Source organism: Heterocephalus glaber, unplaced genomic scaffold (genome assembly GCF_053883595.1).
Source record: "Heterocephalus glaber isolate CG9 unplaced genomic scaffold, H.glaber_assembly_v1.0 deba00001550, whole genome shotgun sequence".
In the NCBI taxonomy this organism is placed as follows: Eukaryota; Metazoa; Chordata; class Mammalia; order Rodentia; family Bathyergidae; genus Heterocephalus; species Heterocephalus glaber.
The window spans coordinates 9,506,536-9,526,000 of NW_028258343.1; the positions used below are offsets into that span (position 1 = coordinate 9,506,536).

General features: G+C 44.7%; 1 protein-coding gene and 1 pseudogene across 3 annotated transcripts in view; both read left to right on the forward strand.

Annotated features, from left to right (window-relative positions):
* The window catches only part of Stx11 (syntaxin 11), a 40,573-nt gene that overhangs the window by 420 nt on the left and 20,688 nt on the right, over positions 1-19,465 (forward strand). Inside the window, exon 1 of one of the 3 annotated variants that reach the window (XM_004846021.4) lies at positions 10,173-10,322. The exons of 1 other annotated variant lie outside the window; for it this stretch is intronic. The gene's annotated coding sequence lies outside the window, so the exon portion shown is untranslated. Of the gene's footprint in view, positions 1-10,172; positions 10,323-19,465 lie in introns of those variants that run through there. One more of the 3 variants, XM_087190079.1, reaches the window with a different exon arrangement.
* LOC101710184 (histone chaperone ASF1 pseudogene) lies at positions 69-5,571 on the forward strand (annotated as a pseudogene).

Consider the following 19,465-nt stretch of genomic DNA (forward strand, 5'->3'; position numbering starts at 1 on the left):
AGGTTTTTTGGGTGCAGAAGTGCATCCTTTCTAAATAGGTATCACACATTCATCTCAGTGCCCAAGAGATGGATGTGAAAATGTTTAACCTATTTGTGAAAATGACACTCACTGAGAATGAACTTAATTATTCCGATTCCAAGTCAGTCTTTAAAGGCTGAAGACTGAACTCTTTTCTCTGTACAAGTCATTACTTTTTGGTTACATTTGCTTATGCTTTTCTGTTTCACTTTAATAGTTCTGTAGAGAAGGGCATGGCGCAAAAAAGGAGGTTACCAGAAATGAGTATTGAGTAATAGTCTCATCTTAAAATACTTTAGCAATTTGTTATGCAAAATCATAGTTGCAGAAAAATAGGTTTCCATCAAGAGCCGTTAAACAAATCAATTATTCTCTTTCTAGATTAGATTTTTTAACCCATTTTTATCAGACAGAATTCTCATTCTATTTGCATGCATAGAGCAACCAGAACATATTAAACTTCATCCTCTGATAATAGATATACACATATATCAGAGGGAAGTTTTAACTTCATTGAAATTTGAGTTAAAATAAAAATACAACAGTGTCATTTCAAGAATTATAGGCAGGAGCCAGGGATTTAGCTCAGTGGTTTTGCCACCTGCTGCGCAAGTGCGAGGACCAGAGTTCGATCCCCTTTACCAAAAAAAAAAAAAAAAAAAAAGAATTATAGGTAGGGATAAAGTTTAATGCAATTCCTGCCTCTCATTTTCTAACTCTCTTTGTGTATCATGCATGGAAAAATAAATGAGCTTATTGAACAAGAAGAAATTTGCTTTCCTATGAGGGTCATAGTAAGTACATGTTGCATTCTTTTCTCTTTTTTAAAGTAAGTTTTCTAAGCTCACCTAGAGTTCCACCTTGCTTTTTGATATAGATAACAAGATGAAAGAAATCATTTGTTTGGGTAGCTCTTACGCTTTGGTTCTTCTGTGGTTTTTGTCGTTCTCAGATTCTTTATTAATGGTTAAAAACAGGGGCTTCAGGGCCAGACCTTAGGATTTAAATCCAGGGTCTTCCATTTGATGGTGCTTGGATGGTGGACAAGACACTTTAAGGCTATTTACTCCTCTGTCAAATGGGGTTGGGTTATGCACACTTCCACAATTTGCAATGAGAATTAAATGAGACATAAAGTGCTTAGCATATCAAAGCTGAATAATAAGTATTTGTCGTCCTTCATATTGGTATTAGTATTATGAGGCTTATATCTTTCAGTGATCTGGTATTTGCTAATATTTGCACATCTTAAGCCTTAAGGCTTAGAATATGTGTCCCCCGGTAAGACTCTCTATATTGAGTAATAATGATTTGTTTGCAGTACTGAAGGTTTTGCACATTTCATCACCTATCAGCAAGCATTTCAAAGCTTATTAGAATTGAAATATTTAAAATCTTAACAATTAACCTACTCAACAATTCTCATTTATATAGTTCCCTAAATTACATTTTGTGTTTCGAGGTGCTATAAAAAAAGATTTGAGGGGCCAGGGATTTAGCTCAGTGGTTTCACTGCCTGCTGCGCAAGCGCAAGGACCCAAGTTTGATCCCCGGTACTGAAAAAAAAAAAGATTTGCCTGAGAATCTAAGAATATTTTTCTAGTTTGAATGTACTGGAGAAAAGTTTATAATACATAATATGGTTGCTTCACAAAGCTAACCCGTGGACTGAACTAAGTATGTAATAATATCATCAGGGGATACCTTTTGCAAAGATTGTAGTTATACAGTTTTCAGGGGTTGGATTTAGGGACTATAATCTTGCTACTAATTAAGGATGTCCTATCAGTTAGGACTCTAAAGGGAAACAGTGGTACATTCAAATTAGGACAATTCCAGCAGGGTTTATAAATATAAATAAAGTGACTATTATAAAGATATGGCCAAATGAAAAGAACTGAAGTGGAATCCCATGCTGAGAATCCTCAGTAGGGAGAAATGTCTGGAACTAGGATGGAAATAGAGTCATACAGGAAGATTGCCTTAGAGGAGCCATGCCCTTCTGTTGAGGGGCATAGACAGCCCTTCCGTTTGGAATAAATTCCCTGAGCTATGGCCTCTTCTTCCTTGCCAGAGCTCCCTCTGGCCAAGCCCAGGGGAAGCCGTGGGGCCCAGGCGCCTGTTACACAAACCATCAGCTCAGCCACCCAAGGCAGGCAGCAGAGTGGCAGGAGGGGGAAGTGGATCTAGACAGGGAAGCAGATGTTACATGCTGGCGTTATAAAAATTTAAGATTTGTTTTTCTCATTATAGTCATAGTTGACAAGTGTTTATAAAACACTGTCATAGCTTTATAAAAATGCACTAGACAAGACCCTTATAGGAATCAAGTGGTTTTGGGGGGTTTTTTTGAACCACAGGGAAAGAACATCACAGGAGAACATGAGAGTTTAAAATCTATGTTCTGTAAAAATAAAAGAGATATATTTACTACAGGAGAGCCAGAGAGAGGTTTCTAAATCTCACTCTGTCTGAGGGCCGATCTCAAGGCTCTGAGCTCAGTGCTTGCTTAGGTCATTCACCCACTCCTCTCCAACAAATATTTGTTAAGTGTCTCCAATGTGCTGGGCATTGCTTTAGACTCTGAGTAAAATTAATGAAGCAGACATAATGCTGCCTATTTGAAACCTACAGCCTAGGAGATGAGTCAAATGAGGCAGAGGAAGACTTAGATAATTTCCTAGGTTTGCATTCATGATGACTGTCATTGAGGCCAACAGAACCACATGATTAGTGTGTGTGGAAATATAACATTTGAACAGGAAAATGGGAGAGCCTTCAGCACAGGCATCAGTATGCAAACGAACCATAGATTTTTTTTTTTAATTCTTTTATTGGTACATTTTAGGTGTACAATACGTTTACATTTATCATTGGGTGTTTGTACCCGTACATGATGTATCTTGGTTCTGATTTTTTCCCCATTACCTGTGCGCCCTTCACCCCCTCCACTCTTCCCTAGTTACATAGATTTCGATTCCATTTTTTTTCTTTTCTCATAATTTTTCCTTTCCCTTTTTCCCTTTCCCCTTCCCCTCCTACCACCCCTACACCTTTGGACCTTTTCCTATTTCAAATTATCCATTATTCATTTTAATCCTTAATTACACTTTCAGTTTCTCACACTTGAGAAACTATTTGGTATTTACACATGTGTGTCCTATTTATTTCACTTAAGAGGATGGCCTCAATATGCATCCATTTAGCTATAAATGTCTCCAGCTTCTCGTTCTTTATGGCTGAGTAGTACTCCATTTTATAAAAAAACCCCACATCTTCTTTATCCAGTTTCCAGTTGATGGGCACTTGGGCTGTTTCCAAGCTTTAGCTATTATAAACTGTGCTGCTATAAACATGGGTGCACATATATCACTGAGGTATGATTCTTTTAATTCTTTGGGGAAGATCCCCAGCAGGGGAATAGCTGGGTCAAATGGGACTTCTAGCCCTAGTTCTTTGAGGTATCTCCATACTGATTTCCGAAGCATAGATTTTTAAGCAGCCTAGTCCCCACACCCCAAAGAAAGATCTTCAACCTAAACTTTAACTTATCCAGCTCTGGAAAAGCTCATCCAAGTATTATTTGTGAGTCAAGATAGAGGTGGCCATCAGAATCTAGAAAACTCTCCAATACAACAACCAAGGAACTGTCTGTAATAAAAGAAATGTTCTATTCTGCACTGTCCAATATAGTAGCCCTTCATGATGGGGACTGGGAAGCACTTGAAATGCTGCTAATGAGACTGGGGGCTGAATTTTAAATTTGTTTAATGTTAATTAAGTTTAATTAGCCACATGTGGCTCTGGTAAGATATCATGCAGATCAATGACAAGGTGTGTGAGCTGGGGGCAGCTGAGCCCCAGCTGCTTCATTTAACCTCATTTCCGTTTTCAACAGGGTTAATAACAGGCACTCATATTTTTCACACACCACCATGTGCCCTGCAGGGTATCAAATGGGGAGAAAGGGAAGACAGGCTATGAAATGAAGAAGTGTTAGAGATGGTTGGAAGAATTGGAAGCTTTGTGCCCGGCTGGTATGAATGCAAAGCAATGCAGTGGAAAAAGCTTTGATGATTCCATAAAACATTAAACGTACAATCACCATATGGTCCAGTAATTTCACCTCTGTATACTTAGAAGAAATGAAAGTCGGGACTGAGAGAGAGATTTTTGCACCCATGTTCTTAGCAGCATTATTCACAATAGCCAAAGGCTGAACGTAAGATAAGTAACCACTGACAGAAGAAAGGATAAACAGTCTGACATACACACACAGTGGACATCATCATTATAACATTAAAAAGGAAGGAAGTTCTGGCATGTGCTGTAATGGGGATGAAGATTACAGACATTATATTAAGTGAGCCAGGCACAAGAGGACAATCTTCTAGTTCTGGTGGGGCAGTGGCGGCGAGGCCAAGCTCCAGGTGAACAGTGTGGTGGTGCTGGACAACCCATGCCCCTTCTACGACCCGTTCCAGTTCGAGATCACCTTCGAGTGCATCGAGGACTTGAGTGAACACTTGGAGTGGAAAAATATCTATGCGGGCTCTGCAGAAAGTGAAGAATACGATCAAGTTCTAGACTGTTTTGGTGGGCCCTGTTCCTGCAGGAAGGCATATGTTTGTATTTCTGGCCGATGCACCGAACCCGGGACTCATCCCAGATGTGGATCCAGTCGGTGGCACTGTTGTGCAAAGTTCTTGCACCTATCGAGGCCAAGAATTTATTAGAGTTGGCTATTATGTAAATAATGAATATACTGAGACAGAATTAAGGGAAAATCCACCAGTAAAACCAGACTTTTCTAAGCTTCAAAGGAACATTTTGGCATCTAATCCCAGGGTCACAAGATTCCACATTAACTGGGAAGATAACACAGAAAAACTGGAAGATGCAGAGAGCAGTAATCCAAATCTACAGTCACTGCTGTCAACAGATGCTCTACTTTCAGCGTCCAAGGGGTGGTCAACATCGGAAAACTCACTGAACGTCATGTTAGAATCCCACATGGACTGCATGTGACTGACCACCTGCCATCCTGTTAGTGCAGATTAAGCTATTAAAACCACAACTATTTCCCTGAAATTCCATAAGTACATAGTCAAGACACAATGTGAAGAATTTCATCCTGTAGAAAGTTTGTAAGAAAACCAGTATTGGGGCAAATTGTGGAATATAAATACAACTATTTTTAAGTTAAAAAAAAAAAAAGAAAAAGAAAAAAGAGGACAATCTTCTAAGATTCCGCTTATCTGAGGTACTGAGAGCAGTAAATTCACAGAGACAAAGTGGATGGTGGTTGCCGAAGGTTCTGGGGAGAGGAGGGGAGCAAGTTAAGTGTTCTGTGGGGGCTTGGGGTTGCCGGGTGCCGCTCAGATGGACGGCTTGGTTTAGTGGCCTTCCACCCTGTCAGTCAGTGGGATTTTACATCCTCAAAATTAGGAAAGCCAGGGGCCAGGGATGTAGCTCAGTGGCGCTGCGCCTGCCTGTCAAGCACAAGCAAGCGCAAGGTCCTGAGTTCGATTCCCGGTACTGAGAAAAAAAAATAGAAAAAATTAGGAAAGCCAGTAGTGTCCAGATGGTTCTGCTGCTGAGAAGTCCTCATGCTGCAGTCACAAGCTTCTCCACATGCTGGCTCTGTTTATCTGGGCTTCACCTTAAGGTCCTTGTCAGCCCCATCTCTCTAAGAGTCCAACCAGATTGAAGGTGACAACCAACCTCCAAGAGTAATTGATAAAACCAGAAGACCCACCTGGGGCCTTGGCAGGGGGTGGGCAGAGTAATGGTAGAGAGGAACTGAGACTGGCCACCCTCTAAGCTTTGTCAGGATCACATCTGTATCCTTTCATATTCCCAGCTCAAATAGCCCACTCTGTGACGTCTCACTGTTTCCCAATGGAATCTCTCTACATCCAATCCATTGAGCCTCTAGTACCTTTTCAGTTTGCCTCAGCACTGTCATTTATATCCTCTTTGCAGGCCTAGATGACATCTTTTATTAGGATTATTTTCTTACATACATCCTCAAATGCTATCTCTTCCATATGAGCCTGGCAACTTCCAATGTTAGTCATTCTAGACCAGTGGTGGCGAACCACTGCGGCAGGCTGTTTGTTATCATTGAAAGCTCTAAAAGGTTCGCCATCACTGCTGTAGACCTTGACCTAGTTTTGTTTGCACCCAAGTAAATAAACGAGACTGGTGAAAGCACACAGCTATGCCAGCTGCCTCCTGTTGAATTCATGTCCCTGACCTCCCATGAACTCTTGTTGACCCCCAACCATCCGTTCTATTTTCAAAGTCCGTTTCCTTTCCCACTGTCCTAGACACCTGTTACATGCTTTTCCTCACTTTTCAAACTTCCTCCCGGCTCTTCACTTTTCGTTAGCAGGCTGGTTTCGTATGCTGTTGATGCAGTGCGTCCCTGCTCCACATTGACCAGCATATGTGCATGAGCAGCCCCTGCTCGACTGCGGAGGAGCTTCTCCTCCAGAGTATCACGCGTGTCCCACGCATTGTCACTCTCTCCTTCCCTTTTTTTTTTTAAAAATTAATTTTATTGGGACATTTTGGGCATGCAACATAGGGACATTCATCTTTGGAAATCTGCACCATCACATAATCTCTCTTGGTTATTTTTTCCCCCTTCCCCTGCCCTCCCTTCAACCCCTCCATCCCTCCCATTTACAAAGACTTTGCTTCCATTTTCTCATATTAATTCCGTCCCCTTCTGTCTCTCCTTCCTTTCTGCTTCACCCCCAGGAGCATATAAACATGCACAGTTTCTTCTAGGAAGCATCTCTCCTTTGCTTCCTTCTAGCTGCTGCTCCATTGTTTGGTCTCTGCTCTTTCTTTGTGTTCTCTCTGGGCCCACCCCAAGTAGGCTTTGGTCCATGCACCAGCCAAACTCTTATCAAGAAACTTGAGAAGCCAATTGGTCCATTTTCAGTTCTCATTTTTCGGCCTGTAAGAGCATTTAATAGAGTAAATCATTGTTTCCTTTTTCCCCTCCCTTTCTGCCTGCCTGTTTTCTTTCTTTTTCTTTTTTCTCAGTGCTGAAGATTGAATTTAGAGTCTTCACACGGAGCTACATCCCCAGTCCTGTTTTATTTTGAGACAAGGTTTTGCTAAGTTTTCCAGGCTGGACTCCAACCTGGGATCCTCTCGCCTCAGCCTCCAAGAATGACAGGATTGAAGACCTGCACCACCACACCCTGCACATTCTTTCCTGAAACTTGTTTTCATTTGGTCTCTGCAACCTCATTCTCTCTTGGCTCACCTCTTACCCCACTAAGCATACCTTCTCATTCTCCTTTCTTGATTCTTTACCTTCCTTACCTCCGGACTGCAGACTGCTCCAGGACCCGGACTTCACACCTATCGATTTTCGTTGCACACCATCTCTATGCTGACCACTTCCAAATTTATAACAGTGTCCCAGACTCATCTAACCAACTGCCTTTTTGACAATGACAACTACAAAGAGAAAATGTCAAAAAAAGGAACTTACTCATGACAGCCCCCCCCACTCTCTCTCTTATTTCTCAGGCAGTCGCCTCCATCTCAGCATAAGGAGCTGCTTTTACTTAGCTGCTTTGGGAAAAATCTTGTTCCTTGTCTCCTGTTTCTCTCTCATGTTCTTCCTCCCATTAATCAGCGATTCCTACCAGTCTTCACTTGTGAACATGTGTAGAACCTGACTGCTCCAGGCCAGCCTCACTGCTATGGCTTCAGATTAGTCGAGAGTCTCCAGAGAAACAGAATGATAGGCTGGGTGGCCACCTGATATATGTACAATGCATCTCCCAAGGAGTTGGCTTGTTAGAGTTAGGGAGGCTTCGAAGTCCCAAGATCAGCAGCCAGCCAGCTGGAGACCCAAAGAGCCAACGGGGTAAGTTCTGGTCAGAGTCCAAGTTCAAAGATAAGACTGAAGACTCATTTCAAAGACAGGCAGGCAGGGAGAGAATGAACACTTCCTTACTCTGGCTTTTTCTTCTACTCAGGCATTCACTGGCTTGGATGAAGCCCATAATCCCTGAGAAGGGCAAAGTGTTTCCCTCACCCTGCTGGTCCCACTGTTAATCTCATCCAGACACCTTGGTAGGCACACTCAGAACTATGTCTAACCAAATATTTGGCAACTTTGGGAGTCAAGGTGACAGAGAAAACTGTCACAGCTGCCTAATTGGCTGAACTGCTTCCATCTTTGGCCGTTAATGTATCCTCAATACAACAGTGGAGGGGAAGCAAGCCACATCATGTTGCTAAGAATTCTTCAATGTCTCCCATCTCAAGGTAAAATTTAAAAACTGTTGCAACTGCTAAGGCCCCACTTGCTCTATGCCCCATCAGTAGCTGTACTCCCTATTCCTCTTCCCCACTCTTTCTACACCACCCACAGATGTTTCTCCAAGAAGCCAAGCATGTCTGGCCTTTATCTGCACCTCTATAGGTTTGAAATAGTCCTAATACAAATACGAGCATGGTTTCCCCCCTCAGTGGTTTTCTCATCTTACAGGCCTTTGCAGGAAACCCTTTTTTTTAAAATATAGCACCCCTTACCTCTCTTACTTACTTCTTTTAAAGATAATTTTATGAACAGTTTTAGATTTACAAAAAATTTTTTTTGCAAAGATGGTACAGAGAATTTCCATAAACTCAGTTCCCAGGGTCCTCATTCATCACCATCTTAAGTGAGCATGGTTCATTCATCAGGAGTAACCAGTCTTGATACTTTGTTACCAACAAGAGTTCATACTCATTCAGCTTTCCGTAGTTTTGACCTAGTGTCCTTTGTCTGTCCCCAAATCCCATCCTGGATATTTCATTACATCTGGTTTTCAGGTCCTCTTGGGATTCCCTAGGCTGTGGCAAATTTTCATTTTCCTTGCTGTGGATGCCCTTGACAGCTTTGAGGAACGTTGGTCAGATACTTTAAAGGATATCTCAGTTTTGGAATTTGATGATTTTCTGATAGCAAGGCCAGGATTATGGCTGTCACGGAGGAGGACTACCACAGAGGGAAAGTGACATTCCCACCACCATAGGAAAGGTTCATAATCACAGCAGTTTGATATATGACTGCTGATGGTGACCATGAGCAGGATGGGGTGGGTTCATCCGCTGTAAAACTACTGCCTTCCACACGGTACTTTCTTGGAGGCAGTCACTACGTATCCACAGCCCACAGGTAGAGCTGGGAGTCTATTCCTTGAGCGGAGTGCTTCTGTAATTACTTTTAATTATTATATATTTTATGAGTAGAGGACAGCAGAACATAGTGATTACGTTCCTCGTGGGGGGTTGGTTCTTTATAATTATTTGGCATTCTGTGTGGAAGGTATACCTCTTCCCCACTTACGAATTCAATCAACCATTTATTCCTGTCATTATAGACTCCGGCTATTTCTTAGCTTGGGTTGTAGTCCAACACTACTTTACTCCTTAGATGATCGGAGCTTTGGGCACTGGGAGCTCGTTCACTTGGCTGATCTCTCTCACATTCCCTCATCACTGCGGGGTTCTTTTCTTTTCCCCCTTTTTTGTACACTTCCTTATTTTTAAGGCTTAGCCTTGTTTTCCAAGACACACCCCCACTTCACACATTACACATTTTCTGTTTATCTCTCCTCACTGAAATGCCAGGGCCCTGCGAACGAGGTCTTGGCAATAAGTTTTGTCCGGTGGCCTTGAAAATGAAGTCTCGACAGTACTTTTGTTTTTGTTGTGTTGTGTTTGGGGGAACCGAGGACTGAAGCCAGGGCCTTGCACTGAGCTACATCCCCAGCCTTATTCATTCAGTTAATTTGGAGACAGGGTCTTGCTAAGCTCCTCTGGCTGGCCTTGAATCTAGAGGGTCTTCTTGGGCAGGTCTCTTGGCAGGGCCAGGTGGGGTCCGGGTGGCCTGGAGGCGAGGGTCTGGCTGACCGCTGAGAAGGCGGCGCACCCGGCATGGCCTCGCGGGTCCCCGCGCCGCAGCCACCCACGCCAGCGCCAGCCGCAGGGGTCCGGGCCGCGGAAGCTCAGCCGCGTCGGGGTTTCCCCGGGAAAGTCCGGCGCCTCGGTGCGCGGGGAAAGAGGCGCGGCGAACTCCCTCCAGGGCAGGCCCGCGTCCCGGTGCGCACGGCCCGGCGCCCCCGCAGGTGCGGGTCCCGGAACGGGGCGGGGCCTGCGCGCCAGCTGCGGCGGCCGCGAGCGAGCAGCGGGGCTGGGCCGGCGGCGCCCAGATGCGGCCGCGGAGGCGTGGAGCTGCGTCGGCCGGGAGCCTCCGGGAGCCGCCGGGAGCCTCGCAGCAGGTCTGTGGGCCGCGCGCTCGGGACGCGGACTGGCACGCGGACGGGGACGGGGACGGGGACGGGGACGGGGACGGGGACTCGCTGCTCCCGAGGCGGGCACGCGGGGACCGGGACCGCCTCCGTGCCCGGGTGGGTTGTGCACCTGCCGAGGTCCTCGCGACCCTCCGAGGACCTCGCGGGGCGCGGCGTTGGGTTTCTGGTGAAGGGCGGAATGGCTTCACTTTTCGTTTTAAATTTGGGAGGGCGTGGGACTGAGGATTGAGGAGTTCGCGGTAATTACTGTAGAGATCCCTGTTGATAAACTGCCTTTCTAAAGTATCCACCTAAGACCATTTTTCTCCTCTTCCTCCTCCTCCTCCGCCTTTTTTCTTTTCTTTTCTTCTTTTTGGTGCTGGCCCTAGACTTTCAAGCCTTTCACACTGTGGGCAGGCGCTCACCCACTGAGCTCCAGCTCCAGCTTATTTCTTTATTTGTTACATTGCATCTGACTTCTGAGACAGGGTCTCCCTAAACTGCCCAGGCTGGCCTAGAACTTGCGGCCCACCTGCCTCAGCCTGCCTGGTAACTGGGATGACCACGCCCAGCTCACTTTTTTTTTTGTTTTGTTTTGTTGTTTTTTTTAAGGTTTTGTTTTTAAATGGGGCTTTATTTCAGCTTGATCATCTCTTCACTTCCTATGAGGGCACACTCTCTCAAAAACACCAGAATGGGGACTTCTTAGCCCGACCTCCACAGTGACTCAGGAGCCAGGAAGTGCAGAGACATCGGTACCGCCTTGAAACAGTTCCTACGATTTCATTTTCTTTTTTCTTACCTTTTTCCATTTCTTTTTAAAGAAGGCTAGAGAGAAGTGTCCAGGAGAACTGTCTACCTCAGGAGGGAATTCTCTCATTTTCTGCCCTCCAATGACTTCCTGTCGTTCTCAACGCACTGCTTAAGCCGTTTCTCAGCAAAGGGAGGAGTTGTTATTTCCACACGGGTATCCAAAAATGAGTCACAGGGCTGCTCTCTTAATTGTGAGACTTTGCTAATCAAATTTTGAGAAGCAAGGTTTGCTGTCTTTGTATTTAAAACAAGACTCTAGATGGGGAAGGAGTCCTGTGGTGCCCAGCTGGAGCAGGGTGTAGGAAGTGACAGTTCAAGTTTTTAGTTTCCTAAAGAGCCTGATGGGACAAAACACCAGCCAGGGTCACTAGGCTGATCTAAGATAACAACCCTGAAAATCATGTGCTTTGCTACAGAAAACCAAGAGAAAAATAACTTCATTGTTTAATAACCATTCTGCTATTATTTTCACTGTGTGGTAGAAATATTCCTTTCACATAGGAAGTTGGTGTCTGAAACGGAAATATTTTGCACAGTTTGTCTTTACAGAATTGGTGTTAAAACCACTCAGAAGGTTTTGGAAGAAGGTGGAAGGCTACTGGGGCTGAGAAACTGGAATGTTTGAGCAGACAGGTTCCACTGTGACTGAGGAGGGACAGCCAGGCAGGGACAGCATCTCTCTGGGAGCTGAGTTCAGTCCAGACAGTCAGTGCCCACCTTCCGGCGCTGGCCTCACAGCTGAGCTCTGTTACACAGCTGGGACCAGGAAAGGATGCTGCCCAGCGGGCTTCGGACACTCGGGGAGGCCAGCAGATGCAAGAAAGCCCCCAAGCAATGGGATGGGGCCATGAGGAGTCCACACCCAGAATGGGATTTCTGTCCAGTTTGACTGGTGTTTCTGCACATCTGGGGTTTGGAATGTGCACGGCCATTGCTGAAAAAGCAAGGACAGTTTGAGTTCCGTCATCAGCTTGTCTTTGTGGGCACCTACTCCTCCTTCGATAGTCATTTAAAAATATATTAAGAGACATGCTTTTAAGACATTTGATTAACCATATTTTGTGTTACTTAATGACTATGTAAAAAGAAGCCCAGGCTGTTATTACCTGTAGGCAATTGCAGGTGCTTTTACTATGTGCTGTTTAAAAACATAGATTGACTAATTAGTGGTTTATAACTTTATAACATCATATTTCAGCAACTTTGAGCTCATTGTTTTTATTCAGTAGTCCTTATCCAAGGTTTGCTTTCCTATGACTTCATTTACCAAGGTCAACTAAGGTTCAAAATATTAAATAGAAATTCCACAAATAAACAATGAGGTATTTTCAGAGAAAAAGACATTCACATAACTTTTTAATATACTATATTGTTAAAATTCTTCAATTTTGTTATTGTTATTACTCTCTTATTATGCCTAATTTGTAAGTTGAACTTTATCACAGGTGTGTGTATAAAAATGCACTATATATAGGGTTCAGTACTATCCAGTTTCAGATATACCCTGAGGGTCCTAGATTGTACCCCCAATAATAAGAGCACTGCTGCATATTAAATTTTTCCAGTTGGGCTGGGGATTTAGCTCAGTGGTTCCACCACCTGCCTCACGAGCACAAGGACCTGAGTTTGATCCCCAGTACCAAAAAAAAAAAAAAAAAATCCCAATTATCTAAGAAATCCAACTAGGAAAGGAACTAGTGCTAAGGTTGAAACAAATCTTAGTTTCTATATTTTGTTTCTCCTTCAAGAGCTTCAAGGTTGCTCGCTCTGTGAGAAAGGAAAGATTGGGTGGTTATTCAGTATCAGATTCTCTGAGCTTGGCGTAGGCCTACCTCTGACGAGTAAAAGGAAGTATTGAATGATTAGAGAATGACCCATCCCAGAGGAGGAGGAGTTTTCAGGCAGATGGAGGGCAGGCGACCCAAAGAAGGAACAGCACACGTGGAGGAGTGAAACAGTGTTATGGTCAGGAAAATCCAGCCTGGATGGGCATGAGGAGAGGAATGGGGGGGGGGTGCTGGAGAGATGGGCAGGGCCAGATCACAAAGGCCTGTGTGCCCCCGTGAGCCCCCGCTGTGGCTTGCTTCATCCTCTGGGAGCCTTTGAGCAAACGGATATTCTCCATACATGATGTTTAAAAACCTGGAATAGAGAAATCACAGGCTAGATTAGATGAGAGTCGCATTGGCCGTTGGGAATTATCGTAACGTCTGAGACGAGAAATTAAAGAAGGCTGGAGTCAGGCAGTGGCAATGAGAAATAGGAAAGAGAGAAGTGTCTGACAGGTGTGCAGTAAGCAGAGCCCAGCTGCAGATTTATAAGGGGTCTTCGGGAAGAGGGAGGAGGGAAGGGGACGGTTGTGTGTTTTGTGAATGACTAGGATGGGATTATCTGCCAGGTGGAAGGGTAGATTTGGGCCGAAGGATGATTTGGATCTCACACAGTAGTTGGCTCACAATCAGTGCTCGTTAACGTTTTTTAGCTGAATAATAATGCTAGCTAGAAGTTATTGAGTGCCTCTGATGTGCCCTTGCACAGACTGTCTGTTATCCTCCCTGTAGTCCAGTGACGTGGGTGCTCTAGTGAACTACTTTGACAGGTGAAGAGTTGCAGGGTTAGGGATGGACAGAGCCAGTAATGATCTCGAGCCCCTGGCTCCCGATCTTGTATTCAGTGATGTGCTGTCTGTGTGAACGAATGAATGAACCATATTTGGAACTTTGTGGAAACTCCAGTTGGAGCTGCTCTCCCGATCCCAGCAATTCCTCTCAGCAGTAATGGCCCCAAGACATAAGTGGGGCCACCGGTGGCCCCAAGTTTGCTATCTGACACCCTTCCCCTGCCTTCTCTCCAAGAAATACTTGATTGATCTAGGAATAAACCTGGAATTATCAGAGATTTTCCAGGAATTTAACCTGCTGAGGGAGACTCAGGGTCTGAGGGTTTCCAGAGCTTGGAGCACCGTGCCCACCGAGCTATCTTGGTTATCACCCTTCCAAGTAATGAGTGCTCAGCACTTCATAGTTCTTAGATGTGCTTTGCTGCTAAGATTTCCCACAGGGAAGCAAAAAGGTTGGCAGGGATTATGTACGCATTGGGGGCCCAGGGTGGAGGAATCCTGAGTAAATGCAGAGAGAGAGAGAGAGAGACAGAGAGAGAGAGAGAGAGAGAGAGAGAGAGAGAGAGGGAGATGCACAGGTAGCTGCAGACTGTGTGCTCATGGCTTGTGTCCTGCATACTGAGGCCTGCTTTGTTCTGGTTTCAGTCTGAAGCGGGCACCTTACCTGCCTCTCTTGCATCTAATTTCCAGAATCTTACTCAGTGAGCTTGACCCAGCTGTGTCCTTGTGCTCTGATTTTGGCTGGGTAAAATGGTTCAAGAGTCTTGGGTTTACACCCTGCTCTCTGTCGAGGACATCTGGGTAGATCCTTTGTCCCTACAAAGGTATTTTGACCAACAATCCTGTCCTTTAAAAAAAAAACTCTTGCCCAACACTTCACTACTCTCATTGTTAGATAATTCAGCCTACCCTGTCTGGATTTTTGTTCAGTAAGATGGAGCTGAGTATTTTTTTCTCAAAGATTTCTACTTTGGACCACTTGAGAATGATAAGGACTAAGTTAAAGCTGCACCCAAACTGAATCAGCAAAGTCAGTCATAGGTTGAAGCTTTAAGATCTTCCGATATCTCAAAATTGACATTTTAAAGTGTTTTCTCCACATCTGAAGTGAATGTTTCACTTGGCGTTTCTTCCGGTTTGCCAGGAAATCAAGATGTGGATAGTTTCCCATTGTGTGAGAGCAACGTGAAGCTTTCTGGGGGGATCCAGCCCCACATGCTTATTCTTTGGTTTTCGTTCCCATCTGTGATCCATACTTCAATCCAGTAACAAGAAGGGGGACGCTTTTGGTTAATCGTTCCTGTGGGGTTGTCTAGCTCCCCCTGTTCTTTGAGGTTTCCCTGTGAGCTGGGAATGCTGCAGAGTTAGGGTCCCTAACGGTCTCTGGAGTCCCTTCAGGTTCTCACCAGTCTGGGACTTTTGTTGATAGTGAAGCCACTGTGAATGCCACCATTCGTGGGCCCCTCTTTCTGAGCTTATGAATGGTGGCCATTAGTTTTGTATCTTTTTTCAAGTTCTTTCTTTTTTTGGTACCGGCGATCAAACTCGGGTCCTTCTGCTTGTGTAGCAGGCGGCAAAACCACTGAGCTAAATCCCTGGCACTCTTATTCAAGTTCTTTGCAAGGCTTAATCATTTGGTAATTTCTAGTATGAATCACAGTTTTAGAATTGGTAATTTTGGCCAGGGATGTAGCTCAGTGACAGCAAGACTGCCTCACAAACATCCTAAGTTTGATCCCTGGTATGGGAAAAGAAAGAAAGAAAGGAAGGAAGAAAGAAAGGAAAATAGAATTGGTGATTTCAGTTACCCTTGAGATAATGAAATGTGCTTTTTAGCTTAAGTTGTATTTTTTTGTTTTGGGGTGTTTGGTTTTTTTTTTTGGTACCGGGGATCGAACTTGGGTCCTTGTGCTTGTGCAGCAGGCGGCAAAACCACTGAGCTAAATCGCCGGCCCTGGTATTTTTTTTTTTTTTTTGAGACAGGGTCTCGCTATGTAGCCCAGGCTGGCCTTGAGCTCACAGCCATCCTCCTGCCTCAGCCTCCCGAGTGCTGGGGTTATAGACATGCACCACCACACCCAGCTCAAAGTCTTATGTATCTATTTTTTTTTTTTGGTACCGGGGATCAAACTCAGGTCCTTGCGCTTGTGCAGCGGGCGGCGGAACCCCTGAGCTAAATCCCCAGCCCATATCTAAATTTTCTGACAGTGAAATTTTTTTGGAAGCAAAAAACATGTATTGGTAAATTTTAGATATACATAATGATAACACTCATCATAGGGAATTTGTACCTGTACATTCTCATAACAGCCTGGCATAATAGAAACTATAATTATTATTGTAGTTGCTTTTTTTTTTTTTTGGTACTGGGGAATGAAGTCACATTGTAGTTGCTTTTGTTGCTGCTGTGTTCACAATTTATGGACTTGGCAACTTGTCCAAGATGTCTTCCGAATTCAAAATTGCTGCCTAGACAGCAGGAAGATGAAGTAGCCTCAGTCCTGGGAAGGTGAGGAGTGGAAGAAAAGCCAGGGGAGGGGAGCCTGTGGCAAGTCTGGTATCAGCACCTAACAAAGAGGGCTGCTGGGATGGTGGCACATTGCCTGTAATCCCAGCACTCTGGGAGGCTGAGGGAGGAGGATCACAAGTTTTAGTCTAGCCTGGGCAACTTGACAACTTAGTGAGTCTTTGTCTTGAAGGAAAATAATAAATAAATGGCTGGGGTTGTAGCTCAGTGCAAAGAGTCTGGGTTCAATCTTCAGTACTACAAAAGACCCAAACAGGGGGCCGGGGATTTAGCTCAGTGGTTCTGCCACCTGCCTTGAAAGCGCAAGGTCCTGAGTTCGCTCCCCGGTACCAAAAAACAAAACAAAAACAAAAACAAAAAACCCTCAAATGAATGAAAACAAAGAGGACTAAACTAGTCTTTCTGCAGTTCTGGGCTTTCACACTGCTGCACTGGAAACAGTTTTGTGATCAGTCGTGTGTCACTGAACGACAAACCTAAGTTTAGAAATGTGTTAGGTGACATTGCTGTGGGAACATCATAAAAGGTCCATACGTAGACCCAGGTGTTGCTGCATAGACCCAGCCTGCCACATACTTAGGCCATGAAGTCCCAGGCCACAAAGCTGGGGAGCAGGTGACTGTACTATAATGCCGCGCTAGGTATCTGTGTGTCTGCACAGAGAAAAGGTGCAGTAGAAGGGCTGTGTAGAAGACAAATTATGGCACATCCACCTGGTCAGGGCCCCAGGCCTGAGCAGGGAGCCCGCAGGACTGGACCTGGCTCCAGGTGAGTCGAGCAGTGACTGAGGCGAGGACAGAGAGACCTACCACGTTGTTGTACAAACGGTACTTTATAAACACTGCGCAGAGCGGGGCTGTACTACAAAAAGTACTTCGCTTGATAAAAAATTAGCCTTGGCTTCCTGTAACATTTTTACTTTGCAAGTTTTAAACTCTTTGACTCTTGTAATAACACTTAGAACACAAACATATTGTATAGCTGTGCAAAAATATTTTCTTTATAGGCTGACTTCATAAGCTTTCTTCTTCCTTTATTTATTTAAAATATTTTTTTTTACTATTTAAACCTTTTTTGTTAAACACTAAGACAAACACATGCATGCCTAGGCCTACACAAGTTAGGATCCTGAAATCCCTGTCTCTACCTCCGAAACTGGTCCCACGGCAAGGTCTTGAGGGGCAGTAAAATGCCTGGAGCTGTCCCCTCCGCTCATGACAGTGTCTTGCTCTGCATCCTCCTGCCCAGGGCTCTTCTTTAAATGTGTTTTACTCTTTTCAGAAATATACCCATGGTGATTTGCTTAGTCTGTTTCTTCTTTTCATCACAGATCTCCTTGTAAGCTGATAATACACCATGAACATTCCTGTTAATGAAATATCTGGGTGTTAGATCCATGTTTTCAGAGTTTTTAAGGAGCCTGCCAAGTTCTTTAAAATCACTACTAAACCCTTTACTGTGGGTTTTCTTGGGGATTCTTTTTCTTTCTCTTCTCCTACAGTTTCCTTCTCTTTTTTCTGGCTGTGTGTTCACTGAATCATAGGAATTTTCAGCTCCCCTATAGTCTTATGGGGTCACCTCTTGTATGCCTATACAGTGGACCCTTGACTTAGGAACTCAATTCGCTCCCAAGGGCTGGTTGTAACTCAGGTTGGTCAATTGATGGCTCAGGCTCCTACTACATAGCCTTCAAAGTCTCTCTCCTGTACGCTGACAGATTGTAGCGTCCTTAGAGAGACACTGGCCCAGGATTTCTCGATTAACTCCACACAAGAAAGAATGTTGTAGTGCTCCTTCCAGAACTCTTTAAGGGTTAAATCTGTTCCTGAGACCACCTGGAAGCACAAGCAACTGGCATTTGGGTCATAACTCAAGACTTAAAACTAAAATTCCAGTCATTACCCAAGTTGTTTGTGTGTCAGACTGATCGTAACTCGAGGGTCCGCTGTGTATGTCCCGTGCTGTTGACTAAACCATCATTATGTATGCAGTATATGACTTTATTAGGCTACAGTTGCCACCCTCTCCTCCTCCTCTTTTCTAGATCCACTGGAACAGTTTCTTGGGGTTTCAACACGTCTTCCCCAAGCACTCTTGCTACTGCTGCATGCTCCTGTAGCTAGAGGGCTGTTGCCCTAACCCGTGTGTGTGTGTGTGTGTGTGTGTGTGTGTGTGTGTGTGTGATGGTCAGATCTTGTCAGGAAGCATAGGGATCTGCACAGCAACAGAGGAGCACCTGTGCCTGTCTCTGCAGACTGGGTCACCTGTCCCCGTGGGCTGGGTCCTGTCTCTCACCCCTTCCTTTTCATTTAAATTCCCGAGGTGGCTGCAGAGAACCCAGGCCAAATTCCTTGGCTGGCTGTTGGTAGAGATTGCTGGGGGAGGGGTGGCTATGCCTTTGCAGGCTTCTGCCTTAGACAGCAGGGTGTGAGGTGTCAGATGCCATGAATAGAAAATGAAGGAGGGGAACCCTGAGCTTAGGGAATCAGTAAACTTTCCAGGAGAAAAGGAAGATTCCAGGAAATCCTTCTCCGGGGGGAAGCTTTGAGGTGCTATCTTAAAACTGTAATGACCATCTAATAAGATGAGAGAAGCAACTTTGGAGGGAAGTTTAACATTCATACATCCCAGAGAATATATTGTCAAATTCACTGAAATGGGCAATAATTTTTCTTTGCAGGGGAAAGCACTTTTAAGCCTATTGATTTTGAGTCAGATTTTTGTAGGAAGTATTAGTCACCTAAAGAATAATTTGGTAAACTTCTGGGCACTTTGGTCTGTTTTGCTCACTCCCGAGACGACACTTTGGTGTAGCTCCCATGTTCATGCCTCTGTTCAGGTTGAGGCCTGGGTCCCTCCCCTACCTCCCAGCAGCGAACCCCTACAGCACTTAGAACTGCATGGAGACAGCTCTCTAGGAAGGGACCCGCCTCCCTGCGACTGAGTTTGCCCTCCTCCACGAGCTCTCCAAGTAGTCCCTGTTCCTCTCTGTTGTTGCATCTGGGGCTGAGCACCGCTGCTCAGCGGTGCTCAGCTGTGTCCCACCAGGACCCCACCGGGATCGTAACTCGGACCCAATAATGAATTAGAGGGACAAAGTTTAACAAAAGGAAGACACTTTATTTGTAAAGAGGAAAAAGAGGGAGAAAGGAGAAGATAGATGGGTATCCT